The sequence below is a fragment of the Trachypithecus francoisi genome, unplaced genomic scaffold, assembly GCF_009764315.1.
Source record: "Trachypithecus francoisi isolate TF-2019V2 unplaced genomic scaffold, Tfra_2.0 Lachesis_group11, whole genome shotgun sequence".
Classification (NCBI taxonomy): Eukaryota; Metazoa; Chordata; class Mammalia; order Primates; family Cercopithecidae; genus Trachypithecus; species Trachypithecus francoisi.
Window position 1 is genome coordinate 128,850,860 of NW_022681456.1, and position 18,864 is coordinate 128,869,723.

The following is an 18,864-nucleotide window of genomic DNA, read 5'->3' on the forward strand; positions in this document are numbered from 1 at the left end:
CTGGGCGTGGTGGCTCACTCATGCCTGTAATCCCAACACTTTGGGAGGCAGAAGCAGAAGAATCCCTTAAGGCCAGAAGTTCAAGACCAGCTTGGGCAACATAGTATGACCCCATCTCTACAAATAAATAATAATTAGTCAGTCGTGGTGGTGCACACCTGTGGTCCCAACGACTCGGGGGCTGTGGCAGGAGGATTGCTTGAGCCCAGGAGTTGGAGGCTGCAGTGAGCTATTATCGTGCTACTGCACTCCAGTGTGCATGACAGAGCGAGACCCTGTCTCTAAAAATAAATAAATAAATACAAATTAACAATAAAACAAAGCAAATCAAGAGAAGACTCTGGAAAACCAAAGAGCCTCCAAAAGAACACATATCTAAGGGCAGGGGTTCCACCAGCTGCTCAAGCTAGTGAAGAGGCATTTTAAGGTAGGATGGGGCCTTTCCATCAATCCCTCAAACTGTGATTGGCCCAGTTGACTTTCTTTCCATAGCTGTAACTCACTATCCCCTTCCTATCTCCCGTCCATAAATATCTGTTAAGGCCTACTCTGTGTCAGGCACTCTTCTAATGAGGGCTCCATTAGATCACTCTGTTCCCTGCAAGAGAAACTCGTGACTGGGTTGGGGGTGGCATGACGCAGCCTCCAGCCCCCATCTACATTCTGCAGCAGAGTCAGGAACGGCAGCTGATGCCCTCCCCACTGCCCTGAGGGTGCTCAGAGACTCACCAGCTTTTATGGGTGAGGTGGAGACCAGACCCTACCTCTCCAATTTTCTCCCTGTGGTCAAATTCACCTTCTCCCTTGCCCCAGAATCAGGATGGGGGCTCACACTCAAGATCCCTACTGCCCCCAACACCTGGCCCCCAAAGACAGGTTCAAGTCCATCTACTTCGGCTGATGGGTACAGCACAACCAAAGCCAGCTGCAAGGTGGGCCCAGGAAACCAGACTGCCAGCCCATCTCCCAGAACTGGGGGCAATTCTGTGGCTTCCCTTCTTCGCCTAAGTGTGTCCTGCAATTAGTGTCAGCATCCCAAAGGCCAGCGGCCCCAAAAGTATTCCCAGAGAAGATCATGTGTACGATTCAGGTCAACTCCAGGACTCTGAATGTTTTCCACGTTCCAGGTTCAATCTGAACATCACAATGGGAGCTCCTTGCAGCAAGAGGCTCAGCCTGCAGTGTCCAGGCCAAGGGCAGGCTCAAAGCACTCGCCAGTTCCCCCAGTCCTGGGTGTGGTGGCAGGGAGGCCTGCCTACTGATTTTTTTTTTTTTTTTTTTTTTTTTTTTTTTGAGACGGAGTCTTGCTCTGTCACCCAGGCTGGAGTGCAGTGGTGCGGTCTCGGCTCACTGCAAGCTCTGCCTCCCGGGTTCATGCCATTCTCCTACCTCAGCCTCCTGAGTAGCTGGGACTACAGGCACCCGCCACTATGCCTGGCTAATGTTTTATATTTTTAGTAGAGATGGGGTTTCACCTGTGTAGCCAGGATGGTCTCGATCTCCTGACCTCGTGATCCACCCGCCTCGGCCTCCCAAAGTGCTGGGATTACAGGTGTGAGCCACCGCGCCCGGCCCTGCCTACTCATTTCTAACCTCCCTCTCAGCCAGTCGACTGTGGCCTCTCTTTTTTTTTTTTTTTTTTTTTTTTGAGACGGAGTCTCGCTCTGTCGCCCAGGCTGGAGTGCTGTGGCCGGATCTAAGCTCACTGCAAGCTCCGCCTCCTGGGTTACGCCATTCTCCCGCCTCAGCCTCCCGAGTAGCTGGGACTACAGGCGCCGCCACCCCGCCCGGCTAATTTTTTTATATTTTTAGTAGAGACGGAGTTTCACCGTGTTAGCCAGGATGGTCTCGATCTCCTGACCTCGTGATCCGCCCGTCTCGGCCTCCCAAAGTGCTGGGATTACAGGCTTGAGCCACGGCGCCCGGCCGACTGTGGCCTCTCTGAGAAAGCCACACACCTGTTCCAAAGATGTTGCAACTGTGCTCCTGCAGAACAATCCTCAGAGCCCAGGGAGTCCACTGAGCATCCTCAGGGAAGGACCATCCTTATCCTTACAGGGACATTCAAAGTTCCGAACAACAGAGATCCGTTTGGATAACCAGTGGGTAAGGCGGATGATGAACGTGGGTAGCGTCACTTTTTATGTCAGATTAGGTGTGGCCATACAGCAGTGCCAGCTCCCTGTGGAGTCAAGGCAGGCATCTCCTCTGGGTCCTCCACAGGGGACTCTGGCTATATCTGTAGCAATCTTACCCCTTCCTACTTGGCTTGCTGCCTTCAGAGCCCACTCCTGGGGTCACAGGTCCTGTAGGACTGGGCTCTCGGGAACTACGAGGGACCTGGGTAAAACAGAAATAGACATGCGTAGCCATGAGCAGAAAGAGCTGGGGACTGACCTAACTTTACACTTGGCTAAAGCTCTAGCACACAGAGCACCTGGGCCAAAAGATACCTCAGACCCTTGAGGAATCAAAGCGCCCAATAACGACTTAATGATTCATTGACAGTATGACTTGAGCATGCGGGAGTTTGAATCCATCCTCACAGCCATGGAGAACAAGTAACGGAGGGGTGGAGTGGGGACCTGAGCAGAGAAGTAAGGAGTCAGCGAGGGCCTCGCAGGTCTCTGCTTCTGGGGAATTTACCTGCTACAGGCCTCAAGCTAGCAAGCTCTCAGCTGGAGCAGGCTGGGGAGCGCTATCCAGTTTTTTCCAATTCTTTGGCCAAAAGCAGTTGCTGAGGTTTCTTTTCTTGTCCATGATGCCAGATTTCTCAAAGGTTTGCAGAGTCAGCATTGCATGTTTTTGTCAACACTGAGCACTGATTAATAGGAAACCTGTGAGCTGATCAGTTCATTAACCCTGCAACAGGAGCACCACGCTGGCACCCCCCAGTCACCCAGAGGCACTGGGGAGCTCCCAAGGGTGCCGCGGTGCCAGGCCGTGCTCCCTCCTCCAACACAGTCTTCAGCAGCTCCTTTCCCACAGCACAGCTGAGGAGGCCAGCCCAGAGGCTGAGTTGTGGGGGTGCAGGACGCTTTCACAGTGAACCTTTTCAGCTACAAAACATGTCTTTACTAAAAGCTGCCGAGGGGGAGCAGGGAGACATTAAAACACCAAGGGGATTTCAAACACGAAAGCCCACTCTGCCTTTGTTTTATTTGATGAATGCAAAAACCACCCAGCAGTTGACAGGCAAAAGAACACTGCTGCACGGGAAAGTGCATTTCATCAGGTCCAGCCTCAGATCTCCGGGGAGAGGTAAGTTTGATGAACGATTGGCGCTGGGGAGAACTTTTCCACCAGCAGCTCCACTGCAGCATCCTCTAAGCTGGGGTTTGAGGATTCGTTAATGACCCATCGCTGGCTCTTCCCCTGCCTCCTCCTGCCTCCCTGCCATTGGTAACATTTCACAGGAAGGGAACAGCTACTAAGGCAGGTGATGAGAAAACTACATAGAAACACGAACACCTTGTGGGAAGTCAATGTCGAGTCCATTGTGAGTTGCCTGAGAAGGAAAAGTGAAGTGTGTGCATCACATAGGTCTGGGCCCTCTTATTTCATATCCGAGGTTATGAAGGAATGGGGAGGAAGCCTGGAGCATAGTTGTTGGGCAAATGAATGAATAAAATCACAGCAGAGATCTGGGCCTGGAAGACCGGACTAGCTTTGTTAAAGACCTGTCGCTCACCGACACATTTCTCAGAGGGGCCATGAAAATTAGCAGGGAGTACCAAGAAGACAAGCTCTTGGCAGCTTGCAGAGGGCAGGAAGGTTTGACTTCTACAGCTCTCAGAGCCATAGGGCAGGAGACACTGTCTACTACAAAGCCCAAACCTCTGCCAGCGCTAGCCGCGTGCACACACGCAACACACTGACTCTACTTCAAAGGACGCCCAGCATGAAGATCAAGTGTCTGCCAGTTTCTCTGGATGACCCGTCTGGGGATGAACAGTGAGCTGGGAGGAGAAGGGGTTTGCACTATCTTCCAAAGATCTGTGGGGTCTATTCCTTATGGTTCTGGGCACAGGGAAGGATCGCATGTCTACATCCTCCTGCCTGGAACACATATATCTTACTTGTGCCATGGCCAGCCTTCCCACCAAGAGGTAGAGTCTGCCCACCCCGGAGTTCTGCTGGTCCCATGACTTGCTTTTACCAGCAATCAACAGACATTGTGTGTGTGAGGCTTCAGGGCCTAGACGGTTAAGAGGTCTTGTAGACTGTTTTCACCCGAAAGGCTAGTTTCCTTGACAGTGAGAAACCACGTAGCACGGGAGAAGCCCAGCTGACAGCCAGCACCAATCACCAGATACATGAGTGAAGCTCCGCTGGACTGTCCAGGGTCTACAGAGCCACCAGCTGACTGCTACCGCATTAATAAGCCCAGGCAAGACCGCAGAGGCCAGCCCAAAAGGCTAACCCATAGAACTAGAAGCAAAGAAAACGGTGTTTGTGTTAATCCACTATATTCCGGGGTGGTCTATGCAGCACAGATCTCAGTAATGAATGGAACAAAATCCCTTCGCCAAATCTGTGCAACTATGGAAAAGAATGAGGTTGTTCTGAATGCACCGATGTGAAAAGATGCCTAAACAAGGGGCAAAACAGTAAGTTGAATTCAATTCTGTTTATGGAAATATAGAAGATAAATAGGTAAAGGGCTGGATGCTAGTCTATCACAGAAATATCTGGAAATAATACAAACCAAAGTATGAACAGTGATTATCTCTGACGGGTAGGATTAGGGGAGATTTTCCTTTTCTATAATTTATGTAATGTTTGGATATTATAATGAGTTATTATTTTGCAACAAAAAAGGATGCTTTTTTATTTTATTTATTTGTTTATTTATTTTGAGACAGGATCTCACTCTGTTGTCCAGGCTGGAGTACAGGGGTGTGATCCCAGCTCACTGCAGCTTCAACCTCCTGAACCCTCCCACCTCAGCCTCCCGAGTGGCTGGGACCACAGGTGCACATGCCTGGCTACACTTTTTAATCTTTTATAGAGTCAGGGTCTTGCTACGTTGCCCAAGCTGGTCTCAAACTCCTGAGCTCAACTGATCCTCCCACCTCGGTCCCCCAGAGTGCTGGGATTACAGGCATGAGCTACCACACCCAGCCAAAAGGATGCTTTTTAAAAAAAATTCACCTTGAGACCAGGCGCAATGGCTCACACCTGTAATCCCAGCACTTTGGGAAGCCGAGGCGGGTGGATCACAAGGTCAGGAGATCAAGACCATCCTGGCCAACATGGTAAAACCCCATCTCTACTAAAAATACAAAAAATACAAAAAAAAAATAGCTGGGTGTGGTGGCGGGTGCCTGTAGTCCCAGCTGCTGGGGAGCCTGAGGCAGGAGAACGGCGTGAACCCGGGAGGCAGAGCTTGCAGTGAGCCGAGACTGTGCCACGGCACTCCAGCCTGGGTGACAGAGCGAGACTTCGTCTCAAAAAATATATATATATATATATATAAATTAGCTGGGCATGGTGGCACGTGCCTGTAATCCCAGCTACTCAGGAGGCTGAGGCAGGAGAATCACTTGAATCAGGGAGTCGGAGGTTGCAGTGAGCTGAGATCGCGCCACTGCACTGCAGCCTGGGTGACAGAGCGAGACTCCGTCTCAAAAAAAAAAAAAAAAACCCTTGAATTCTGCTACAATCTAATTATCCCTATAATGTCCCTTTTCTTTTTTTTTGGAGACGGAGTCTCGCTCTGTTGCCCAGGCTGGAGTGCAGTGGCGCGATCTCGGCTCACTGCAAGCTCCACCTCCCAGGTTCATCCCATTCTCCTGCCTCAGCCGCCCCGAGTAGCTGGGACTACAGGCGCCGCCACCACACCTGGCTAATTTTTTGTATTTTGAGTACAGACGGGGTTTCACTGTGCTAGCCAGGATGGTCTCAATCTCCTGACCTCATGATCTGCCCCTCGGCTTCCCAAAGTGCTGGGATTACAGGCATGAGCCACCGCGCCCGGCCTATAATGCCCCTTTTCATCCTGTCATTCCACTGTTCAAAGACCAACACTGGCTCTCACCGCCAGCCTCCTGCGCCTGAGCTGCTCCGAGCAGCATGCCAGGTGCCCCAGAGCGAACAGCTCACCCTCTCCTGCAGGCCACACCTGATCCCACCCCAACCAAGCTCCCGGCCAGCACCACAAGCCCTCAGAGACCCTTCCCTTCCCTCCCTAAATCCCAGCCCTCCCTCAAGGCCCAGGCTGATGCCTTCTGAGTTTCTCCATCAATGCCAAGAAAAAGTTCCACCAACCCTGTCCTGAACTGCATGGTTTCCAGTGTTCTCCCTGCACTGCGGGCACGAACTACTCCATCCAGGAGACCTTCACAGACACAGGCCACCACCAGCTCTAGATTCTCTGGCCAACAGTGGGGGCAGGCAGAGCCAAGACAGGCTGTTCCAGCCCCCTCCCCTCTCTGCCAGCCACAGCCTGGATGACGGGTGACAGCCAAGCCTGGAGCTTCCCCCCCAGCCCCACCCATCCCCAGCAGCAAGTCAGTGGAAGCCAATTTGAAATGGCTACTAATTTGGAGTGACTCACACTATGGGTGACGCTGTAAGCGCCTCCAGGTCCCACATGCTGCAGACAGCACTCAAAATGGTCAAACAAATCCAAACTCTGGCTTCAAACCTAATTGCTTTCCTGGGGGACCCAATGGCTCTTCCTCACTTAGGTCTTTGCAATCCGTATGTCCAGTTTTTAAACAAAGCTGTTTAGAATCTCCCAGGATTAAGACAAGTAGAAAATTGCAAGCCCAGACCTCTACCTCATTTTTTCTAAAACAAAACATGTCATTCTGCATGTTCACACATCCGGAAAGACACAGTGCATTCAAACTCAGCTGGACCCCCTGCCCCTCTGAGCCCTCCTGTAGTGCCTGGCCCTGAGAGGGGGCTGGGGACTTGCTGAGGCAGGATCTGCTCCTACTGTCCCTGGCACCACTGCCCTCAGGGCTTGTAAGAGAGCTTCGGGCCCCTAAGCCTCAATCTCCACACTGGCAGGTGGCCAGAGGAGAGGCTGCCAGCAGGGTTTCCAGGTACTGTGTCCACGTTTTACCCTGCCTTCTAACGGGAAGGCACTCACATCACAGGTATATAGTGACATTTTTTTTTCCCCCAAGATGGAGTCTTGCTGTGTTGCCCAGGCTGCAGTGGCCGATCTTGGCTCACTGTAACCTCCGCCTCCCAGGTTCAAGCAATTCTCCTGCCTCAGCCTCCCGAGTATCTGCTATTACAGGTGCACACCACCAAGCCTGGCTAATTTTTGTATTTTTAGTAGAAATGGAGTTTCACCATGTTGGCCAGGCTGATCTCGAACTCTTGACCTCATGATTTGCCTGCCTTGGCTTCCCAAAGCGCTGGGATTATGGGTGTGAGCCACCATGCCCTGCCCCTTTTCTTCTTGAGACAGGGTCTCACTCTGTCACCTAGCCCAGAGTGCAGTGGTGCGATCATGACTTACAGCCTCAACTTTCTGGGCTCAAGCAGTCCTTCTGCCTCAGCCTCCCAAGTAGCTGGGACTGCAGGCGCACATCGACTACCACACCTGACTAATTTTTTTTCCATTCTTATTAGAGATGAGGTCTCACTATGTTGTCCAGGCTGGTCTCAAGCAATGCTCCCACCTTGGCCTCCGAAAGTGCTGGGCCTACAGATGTGAGCCTATTCTGATCTGTTGAGAGTGCACACGTGGGCCACTCCACTAAGTGCCAAAACAATGCAGAGTGCCCTCCCACACAAACCCACGCAAGTACACCCAGCACACATGTAAGGCAAGTGTGCGCACAGTCACTAACACACACACACACGTGCATGCCTGCGCCGTGTTTCAGTCTGGCTCTGAGAATCCCTCCCACCCCAGCTCACTTCCCTCACCTGTTCACTGTCCTCAGAGGTCCTCTCCCTGACTCTGAACCTGACACCTTCCCCACACTGCAAGGGGAGGGACCACACTGTGTGTGTTCCCAGGAACATGTGCACCCCATGATTGGAGGCGGTGTGCCCGCAAGTGTGCGCACAGCCAGGGTCACTGCCCACCAGGGCTCAAGGTGGTTGCCTCAGACACAGCTGGACTTTGTTCCGGCTACACAATAATGTATTCACTTTAATTTTTGCTTGTAACCTGAAGAAGGGCCATTTTTCAAATTTGCACAAACGTGCTGTAAGAGTTAGCAGCAACCCTAAGCTACTAAGGCCAAGGCCGAGGCCCCACCAAGATCCTGTACCCCGAAGGCCACAAGACCCTCCAGCCTTCCTGCAACAACAGCAAAGCCTCCCCAGCAGGTGGGGGGATTTTAGGGGGCACTTACTGAGCTTCCTGACTCTTCAGACCCCTTGGACTGCTCTCTACCCCATTCTTTCCTGTTCCTATCACAAGATCAGATGTTCTAAAAATTATGACCATTGAGAGTAGAAATGGTCACAAGACTCTCAGAAAGTGAGTGAATATTCAAAGTATCATCAATTTCCAGCCATCCACCGTAAGGGAGCCTGAGAGAAAACAGAGGGCGGAAGGGGTGTGCTAAATCAAATCACAGATAATACTAAACAATAGGCCAAAAAAAATCTACATTTGGCTCCAAAGTATTGGGCTGAAATGCAGAGAGGATCATGTTCCCAACTCCAGATGCCAGCAAAGGGGTTCTTCTGTCTCCTTCCCATTCTGAAGAGCACCCTCCTGGTTCAGGCTGAAATTCTGGTTATGCTCTTGGTTTGAGAGCAAGGAGAGGGTTTGAAAGCTAACCTGCTCCAGGCAGATACTCTCATTGCGTTATGCTGTGGCTATGATTGAAGTTGAAATGATTAACACGCAGGGCTGGAGTCCAGGACTGGAGGCTTACTCCTCACTGCCTCAGGCAGGGGCACGGAAAAAGAGTTAAAACCAAAGCAACAGCAGAGCCCTCAGCACAGGACAGAAGTCAGGCAGTAGGACCCCGCCACTCGCCACTCACAGGGCAGGGGACCCTCTCCGCAAACAACCTCCACCCCCAGTCAGGCTCCTACCAGGAGGCAGCATCTCCAGTTTATTCATTAACTTCACTCTTTCTTCCTCCATCCACCTCCAGGTCAGAGGCCGAGAAGGCACTAGTCAGAGGCAGAAGGCAGGCCCAGGACTGGAAGCCAAAACCCGGGCATCCCAACTCATACCACCTCAGAAACCACCTCCAGCAGAGCCAGAAAGAACCCTGGCAATGGGTCACCCAGCCTGCCGCTTTGTGGGTGAGGAAACCGGCCTGAAGAAAGCAATCAACTTGCCCAAGTTCGCACAGCAGTTAAGAGGGAGGAGCAGGGGCCAGAATAAGAACCTCCCACCCCAGGACTGGTCAACATCCCAGAGCATGGCTCCAGAGCATGAGAAGAAATGGCAAAACCAAAGCTCCCTAGGCCACAGCCATCTGAGAGGATCAACGTCCTGTCTGCCAAGGCCTCCGCTCACGTCTCCCTCACTTGGGTTTCAACGCAGATGCACGGAAGAAAGATAGTCATCTGGATAGACACAGCTGCTGATGTCAGGGGCTATCTGTGTCTCCCCAAGGCCATACAGGCCTCCTGGGGAGCCCCTCACCAAGTTCTGTCTGGCAGGGCCCACCAGGAACAGGCCCCACAGGATGTGGAGCACATGCTGCACAGCAAGATGGTCATTCCCTCGTCCTTAAGTCCTTCCTTCTCTGCTGCCCAGTCTTTTTTAATAGAGACAGAGTTTCACTATATTGCCCAGTCTGGTCTTGAATTCCTGCCTCAGCCTCCCAAAGTGCAGGGATTCCAGGCGTGGGCCACTGCACCTGGACGGCTGCTGCCTGACCTTCACCATTCTAATTTTCCTCCACTCAAGCCCATGTGCCTGGCTGCACTGCACCATTCAGTGATAGGCGGTGCCTCAAATCCCAGAGCTGCGAGAATGAAAGCAGATACCCACACGGGCCCCAGGGAGGCGGGAGGAGGACTTAAAATGGGAGCTCAGGCATTCCTGCTGCAAGCAGGCTCAGGGAGGGACCTGGAGCGGCTTCCCAGCGTCAGTGAAGAACTCAGAACAGTCACAGGTCTGCATTAGAAAAGGCAGGCGCTGCAGAGTCACAGAATCTGGGCTGGAGCCCCTGCTCCCGGGAACACTATGTGTGGGCCTTACCTGCTGCCGCTGATAAAAGAGGACATGACAGCTATCCCGCGGGGCCTTTGTGAAAGTTAAATGAGATTCAAATTATAACTTCATCTGATTAAGTTAAATTGGTTGTGGATATTTGTAAAGGGTCTAAAACTGAGTCTGATTATGATGACAAATGTGAGTACCAGCATCCTAAGTATAACGTGAAGGCATGGCAGGATGAGAAGAGGTTTCTGGCCACTCTTGAGGCACCAAATAATCCCTGCTGGAACCCACAGACAAGAGAATGTTTGGCAAGATGAGCCACCAGCCAGCACCATTCCGCCCCCTCTCCCTGCTCCACTGACTACACCATTGGGTTCAGGGAAGGTAAGATTTTACATATCACCAGCAGGGAGAAGCCGCAGGAGCAAACACACATAAATTAAATATAAAAGGCCCAGGTCAGTAAACAGCACCCCAAGGGAACCTGAATCAGCACCATCTACCCCCACTGTCTGGCTGCCTGGTCTGTAGCCTGGCACAGGGGAAGCCTCGATGCACAAGTGCTAGAACAATGAATAAACCATCAGCAAGACCCCCAGGGGCCTGGAGGAGCAGAGAAGAGGGCCCCGTAAGGGTCCTGGTGGAGGGCGGTGGGCATAGCAAAATGGAGGCACTGAGGATTGGCCAGGACTCCTGCAGCTTCTCTTCTGGCCTGTGGTGGGAGGCCCCTCCACCCTGGCTCCCAAGCCTGCTGGAAGGAGACAGGAAGCAGGAAGTTACAGGCCTCTCCCTAGGCTTCCTCCACACAAATGGGGTGGCCAAGAAAGAATCTAAGAGTACCATCAGCCACCAATCAGAAACAGTGGGGAGGAGATAATTCTGGCCTGGCCCCCAAAGCCCAATTTAAGGAGCTTAGAAAAGCAAAGCCAGGAGTCAGGGCAGGACAACTAGAAAATGTCAGCATCCTCTTCTATCCTCCCCAACCCACAGTTAAAGAGCAAGAAAGACCTTGACTTCAGATGGAGTTTATAACAGAGGCCCTACCCCACAATGGACCCGAACCAGCACTGACCTGTTCCCTCTGAACTTCCTGCAAACACCTTGGCTGCTGACAAATAAAAGAAGGTTCCAGGATATTCCTGCAGGAAGGCAAAAAATTAGGTCATCACTTTGGTAAGAAGCCACTCTAGGGTGAATTCTGTCCATCAAGGACCACTCTTTGGGGCTGCAATCCCTCACCAAGAAACTGCTCACTCAACAAATGGAGAAGGCCAGAAATGGCAAACAGGAAGGCAGTATGCTAATGCCACTCAGTTGCTGGTGGGTACCCAAGGCATTACGATCAGAACCCAAGCCCTGGCCCAGCAGAAAAGACAGCTGCAATTGATTAGTGATGTCTGCCACGGGCAGTTACAGAAGTAACAGAATCCCCGCCATGTATTTGGCATCCCTGGGGTAGACCTTTGTCATCCAAGGATTTAACATTACAATTTTGGCCACTCACAAGTAACCCAAAGTTTCAAGATACATAAAAGTGTGTAAACTTACTGAGATGTGTTTGCATCGCATATGCTATGAGGTCAATATGAAGGAACGGGCCACCTTGTTGTTTTCATCTCTGCCACATTCAAAGTTACTCTTACGGAGCAATAAAAACTTGGTGGAAAATGGCCACCAAGTGAGAAATAAAACTGCAGCAGAAACTGAAAGGGCAGTTAACTTGGGGTGTGAGGATATATGCAGGAAACATTTGACTCTGCAGAAACATGACTCCGGAGAAAGCCAGGCCCATGAACAAATATTGCTGTGGATACAAATTTGGGGTGCTAGAAAGTGCAAGATTCATTTCTTGAGATCGTGAGGGGTCCACCTTGCCTACTCTGTTCTGCGCCTCACAGCAGTGAATTCAGGGCCAAGGAGAACATCAGAGGGAGTGAGAATCCATGCCCTGAAGGGGCTTGCAATCTAGTTGACGAAACAATACCTACTGGAAACAGCAAATGGCATTGCATTTTCACAATCACCCAGCACAGAATCAGCTTCAATTCCCCTTCACCTTCATCCTTTCCTCACTTCCCCACCTAATCAAGTTACAAATGATCCTGATCTTACTTCCAAAATGTCTCAAGTTCAATGCCTCCTCACCATTCCTCACAGGTGCCCAGCCACTCTCCCTACCATGACGTCCCCTCTTCACAGACCCCAGATTCACCCTCCTTAAGCCCAGCCCTGCTTCTGTTACCCTTGCTCAAAACCTGCAAACTTCCCAGGGCCTCCCAAGGTTGATGGCTGTCTCCACAGCACCAGTTTAATGCTGGCACATGGTGGGCACTCAAGTTCTCTTGGAAGAATGAATGGACAGATAAAGTTCTTGGCTGGTGATCTGAGGCCGCCCACAATACAGCTGTTGTCTACCTGCCCAACCTCTCCTCCATGGCTTCCCTGCACACATCCCACGCCTGGCCCGCCTGCGCCATTCACACATCCCAACTTTCTCAGGGCCTAGCCCCAGGCTGATCCTTATTCCTTCTGTTGAAATGCAAGCTCCCCTCTGGGGTTCATGTCCACCACCACCTTCTGCATGAAATGGTGCTCCTCAATCAAGGTGACCGAACTGTTTCAGCTCACATAACATTCTGCTCTCAGAAGCCATCCGCCTTGTCCTTTGAACTGTCATCTTTCGAACCCGTTTCTCAACTCTTTACTGGCTAACAAGCTCCATGAAGATAAAGATGTTCATCTTGTTTATTTTTGCAGCATCAGAACTTAGCACAGACTTTTTTTTTTTTTAAGAGACAAAATTCTTGCTCTGTTACCCAGCCTGGAGTGCAGTGACACAATCATGGCTCACTGAAGCCTCGAACTCCTGAACTCAAGCGATCCTTCCACCTCTAGCTGGGACCATAGGTCCATAGGTCCACAAGTGTGTACCACCACACCTGGCTAATATATATATACATTATATGTATAATTTTTTAGATACAGAGGCCTCACTATGTTACCCAGGATGGTCTCAAATCCCGGGCCTCAAGTGATCTTCCTGCATCAGCTTGCCAAAGTACTGGGATTACAGATGTGAGGCACAGTATCCAGCCCAGCACAGACTCTTATACATGTGACGCATACACTGTTTGTGGAGTTCACCAGAGAACCACCCAAGGAAATCTATAAAGGCCAGGAACAAAATGAAGACAGAAAATGCCATAGGAGTTCCCAGGAAAAACAGGTTCATTTGGGATGGGATGCCAGGGTCTTGAAAGGAGCTCAGACATGAGAAGGGTCTTGAAAGAGGAGAATGGAAAAACTATCCAGAAAGGTGGAAGAGGATGAACTAAGGGGCCAAGAAGGAATGTGCAAAGCATGCCTGGGAGATTAGTCTGGCTAGAACCAAGGGTTCCCGGAGGGAGAAGAGTGGTAACAAGGCTAGACAGGCAAGATGCTGAATGCCAGGCGAATGCACCTGGATTAGATCCACTCCCTCTTAGTCAGTGAGGATGACAACCACTGCAGGCTGGGCCCTCATAGTAGAAGAAAAGAAGTCTTGTCCTCTCTTGTTCCAAGCATATTAGTTCAGTCTCCTCCACAAAGTTATAAATAACAGCCACCGTTTACTGCACACCTGCTGTGTATGAGGCCCTGAACTATGTGCCTCACATACATCAGCTCATGGCTCCTTCCCAACATCCTGAGTACTTGGTATTGTTATCCTCATTTTGCAAGCAGGGAGCTGACGCTAAAGGAGGTAAGGGCACCTCCCAAGGCCCAACCCACTCACTCATTCACTTAACAGTGCTGGCTGGCCCTGGGGTTACAGGCTTGCGACAAAGGAGCACTCCCTCCAGCCACCCCAGGGCTTCCCACCTAAGCTGGGCTGCTTCTCCACAACTCTCCAGATTAATTCCTCAAGGTCAGCATTTACGAAGCACACAGGAGGAGCTTAATAAAGCACACTAAACAGACAGAATAGTGGCTGCCAGAGGCTGGGAGGAGGGGGAAACAGTTGTTTCATGAATATTAAAGCTTCAGTTTCACAAGCTAATTTCTGGAGCTCTGTTGCACAACAATGTAAATATACTTAATGCTACTGAACTGTACACTTAAAAATGGTTAAAATGTACACTTAAGATGTTACATTTGCTGGGTGCGGTGGCTCATGCCTGTAATCCCAGCACTTTGGGAGGCCGAGGCGGGTGGATCACAAGGTCAGGAGTTCAAGACCAGCCTGGCCAACAGGGTGAAACCCCGTCTCTACTAAAAAATATATAAAATTTAGCCAAGGGTGGTGGCGGGCGCCTGTAATCCCAGCTATCTGGGAGGCTGAGGGAGAGAACTGCTTGAACCTGGGAGGTGGAGGTTGCAGTGAGCCAAGATTACGCCACTGCACTCCAGCCTGAGCAACAGAGCAAGACTCCGTCTCAAAAAAAAGAAAAAGGATTTTACATTCAGTGTTTTTTACCACAATTTTAAATTTTTTTACATAAAGCACACTTCCTAATTGGTTGAGTGGCTGCTAATATCTTACACTGTTAATTATCTGATGCTGGAAGAGACTCGAGAATATTTCTAATCCAATATCCCACCAAAACGGAGAGTTGGAAAGAGGAGGTAAATTGTCCAAGGTTGCACAAATAAGTGGTGCCAGGTGAAGACAAGGCTCAACATAGAGGAAAAGGGCTGGGCGTCGTGGCTCACGCCTGTAATCCCAACACTTTGGGAGGCCAAGGTAGGAGAACCGCTTGAGGCCAGGAATTCAAGACTAGAGACCAGCCTGGGCAACATGGCACAACCCCATCTTTACCATAAAAAATAAAAAATTAATTATCTGGGCAAGGGGCCTGCACCTATAGTCCCAGGTACTCGAGAGGCTAAGGCGGAAGGATCACTTGAGTCCAGGAGTTGGAGGCTGCAGTGAGCTGATTGCATTCCTGCACTCCAGCCCAGGCAACAAAGTGAAAAAAATAGAAGGGGCTGAATGCAGTGGCTCACGCCTGTAATCCCAGCACTTTGGGAGGCCAAGGCAGGCAGATCACCTGAGGTCACGAGTTTGAGACCAGCCTGGCCAAGATGGTGAAACTCTCTCTCTACAAAAAATACAAAAATTAGCCAGGTGTGGTGGTGGGCGCCTGTAATCCCGGCTACTCGGGAGGCTGAGGCAGGAGAATCGCTTGAACCCAGGAGGCAGAGGTTGCAGTAGCCGAGATAGTGCCATCGCACTCCAGCCTGAGCAACAAAAGCAAAACCCTGTCTCAAAAAAAAAAAAAAAAGAAGAAGAAGGGCAGAGGCAGACGGCAGAATAGAAGGCACAAGGCAGGAAGGTCAGAAGCCAGGTTCAAGTTTTGGTTCTTTCACTTAATGAGTTTTGTGACCTTAGATATTTATTCTCTCTGAGCATCATATTCCTAACCTATAAGACGGCAATTAAAAGTTACAAACCTCGCCCAGTGCGGTGGCTCACGCCTATAACCCCAGCACTTTGGGAGGCTGAGGCAGGTGGATCACTTGAGGTCAGGAATTCGAGACCAGCCTGGCCAACATGGCGAAACCCTGTCTCTACTAAAAATACAAATATTAGAAGGCGTAGTGGCACGCGCCTGGAATCTCAGCTCCTCGGCAGGCTGGGGCAGGAAAATCGCTTGAACCGGGGAAGCGGAGTTTGCAGTGAGCTGAGATCCTGCCACTGCACTCCAGCCTGGGCAACAGAGTGAGACTCTGTCTCAAAAAAAAGTAACAAACTTTACAAGATTATGTATGAATTAAATAAAATTATATACAGCTAATGTAATGTGCATAGAAACACTTGGCCAACTGTAAATTACTTTATCAACACTAGTTATTGTTATTAATATTAAATATCTGTTCATAGGTTCAAAGAGCCCTGCCACAATATTAAAATCTGATTAAACCAGACCAAAAACAAAAATCCTACTCTCACCTGTTCAGGGACTTGCACACAGGGGGTCTTCAGTGAGTGAGAGTGGAACTGAATTACACTTCAAGTTTTATCTACCCCAATCCTCTCCTTCCAACCCACAGCCCAAGCCAAGGGTAGGAAGCTGGTGTAATTGTCTGCCTCTCTGGCTGCATTCCTTAGCTAAATATAAATGATTTTATTCAGGCCATTGTTTGAAATTATCCATAATTCCTCTCCTCGCCTCCCCATTACTTACGATGGCAAGCTAGCTGTGTATCTCTATAGCAAAGCATATATTCAACATTCTCTGTGGCTATTTTCAATAAAGAGAAGGGAGCTGGCAGGTATACATAGGGATCCTCGCATGAGTCTTCGGTTTTCTCCACTAGTCCAGGAAAGCTTCCTGGAGGAGGAAATACCTGAGTTACCCCAGGGAAAAGGACAGCTGCAGGTCAGAAGGGCACGCGCGCATAAAGAGAGACTGGGTCTCTGAACCAAGAGTGGTAAGCCCCTGCCTTCTTACCCCCGTTTTGGTGATGCGAGGGAAAGGTAGCTCAGGGGATCCCATACTACCCCAAGCTTCCCTAGACAATACAGGCATTTGGGGGAAGATGAAGAAGTGACCCGTATATTTTTCAAAGAGGGAGGAGATCCAAGACTCCAGGTCCAAGATGTACAAGTACAAATATTGCCTTTACAACAACAAGCCAGTTTCTTGTTTGGATGTTTTTTTTAAAACCACAAGAAAGTTTTTTCACGTCCCAAACTTGAATGCACAGATGGGCTAGATCTCCAACTTCGGGGTGTGCCAGAGTCCTGTCACTCGGAGCGCTGATCTTCCAGCAGTGGCCCAGGGAGTGGTCGCGGGTGCCGGGGACTGCAGGCTATATCCCAGCCCTGCCCGAAGGCCTCTGGCCCTCTGGCCCTCTCTGGGGTCCTTGTATGGACTGTTCCAAGCGGTGCACTGGGTCGCACAGTCGGAAACCCTCGCCAGCCCCGGGGGCTCCCTTTCTGAAACGGTCTTCCTTGGAGCCATCCCCTGGAGGACCCCACTTCGCTCGGTGCCCGGGCCCCGCACCCATCCTCCCCTTCCCGGCCCGCTTCCCGCACGGCGCCCACTCGGTTCCTCGTCCTCTCGTCCCACCGCCGCCCTGCCCACACCGCCTCCCGTGGGCGCCCCCGGCCGCTCCGCCTTCTCGGGACCCGGCCGGGGGGTGCCGAGGCCGCCCGGCGCCGTTTCGAGGCCGCGCAACTCCGCACGCTCACGAGACCCGCCTCGCCGCCCACCGCCCGGGCCGCACTCACCGCGCCCGCAGGACTTGAGGGTCCCCGCACGGCTCGCGCTCCGGCCCCGCCGCCGCCGCCAGCGGAAACGGGGGGCGGGGCCTGCCCGGGAATGGCGAGTCTGCGGGGCGGGGCTGCCCGGGGGCGGGGCGGGGCTGCCCGGGGGCGGGGCGGGGAGGGCGGGGCGGAGAAGGAGCGCAGGGCTGAGGGGGGCGCCAGCGCCAGTGCCCTGCACCGCCCCAGGCTGGGTCCCCTACGTTAAGGGAGGGGGAGCCCGGGGACGGGGCACAGGGCCCGCGAGGCGCGGGTGCCCTCCGGGGGTTCCGGAAGCCTCCCTCCCCGCCCCGCCCCGCCACCCGCACGCCCCGACCGGCCGCTCCTCCTAGGTGCTGTGATCACGCCTTCCCCCTGCGGCGAACGGGCCTCTTCCCAGGGTAGAGGCGGGAAGGTCTGGGCCTGGCAGTGCGCTCTCCTGGGCTCTGCGCCCACACGGCACCCAAGGGCCGTCCTGGCCCAGGCCTCAGCTCTCTCCCTCGCCTGGCCTCGCCACCCCACCCCCACACCTACGAACCCCTTCCCGGGTGTTTCGGGCGGGCTGGATGAGATGCTGACAGCGCCTGCCGGAGACACCTCTTGCAGAAAGAGCCGTGCCTCCCCAGGAGCTGGCGGCCGCCAAGGGCGGGTACAGGGCACGGTGTGCGGGAGGGGTGCGCTGAGGCAGGAGACACTCCAGCTAGGCATGTCTGGCCCGGCGCTTTTTCAGGCCTGGATTTTATATGTTTTTTGTTTTTTTGGTTTTGTTTTGTTTTTTCTTGAGACAAGGTCTCACTCTGTTGCCCAGGCAGGAGTGCAGCGGTGCGATCACGGCTCACTGCAGCCTCGACTTCTGGGCTCAAGTGATCCCGCCTCAGCCTCCAGAGTACTTGGGACTGTGGGCGCGCACCACCACGTCCGGCTAAGTTTTTGGGTTTTTTTTTTTTTTTTGTACAGACGGGGGTCTCCCTGGGCCCAAGCTGGTCTCAAACTCCTGGGCTCAAGCCATCCTCCTGCCTCTGCCTCACGAAGTGCTGGGATTATAGGCCTGGATTTTTTTTTTTTTTTTTTTTTTTTTTGAGACGGGGTCGCCCAGGCTGGAGTGCAGTGACGCGATCTCAGCTCACTGCAAGCTCCGCCTCCCGGGTTCGCGCCATTCTCCTGCCTCAGCCTCCCCAGTAGCTGAGACCACAGGCGCCCACCACCTCGCCCGGCTAGTTTTTTGTATTTTTTAGTAGAGACAGGGTTTCACTGTTAGCCAGGATGGTCTCGATCTCCTGACCTCGTGATCCACCGATCTTGGCCTCCCAAAGTGCTGGGATTACAGGCTTGAGCCACCGCGCCCGGCCTAGGCCCGGATTCTTAAAGCTAGAAGGCGTAAACTTGTTTCCAGAGAGCACTAAAACGCCATCTCTTCTCATCATTACTGTCATCAAAAACTTCTAGGCCAGGTGCCCTGGCTCAGGCCTGTAATCCCAGGACTTTGGGAGTCCCAGGTCTTTGGTAGGCCCAGGCGGAAGGATTGCTAGAG

General features: G+C 52.0%; 1 protein-coding gene across 3 annotated transcripts in view; it reads right to left on the minus strand.

Moving 5' to 3' along the window:
* Window positions 1–17,408, minus strand: part of TSPAN9 (tetraspanin 9) — a 210,133-nt gene extending 192,725 nt beyond the window's left edge. Inside the window, exons 1-2 of one of the 3 annotated variants that reach the window (XM_033223190.1) lie at window positions 17,322–17,408; window positions 11,178–11,244 (exon numbers count right to left, since the gene is read on the minus strand). The gene's annotated coding sequence lies outside the window, so the exon portion shown is untranslated. The remainder of the gene's footprint in view (window positions 1–11,177; window positions 11,245–17,321) is intronic. The other 2 variants (XM_033223192.1, XM_033223191.1) reach the window with 2 other exon arrangements.
* Window positions 17,409–18,864: the final 1,456 nt, after the last annotated feature.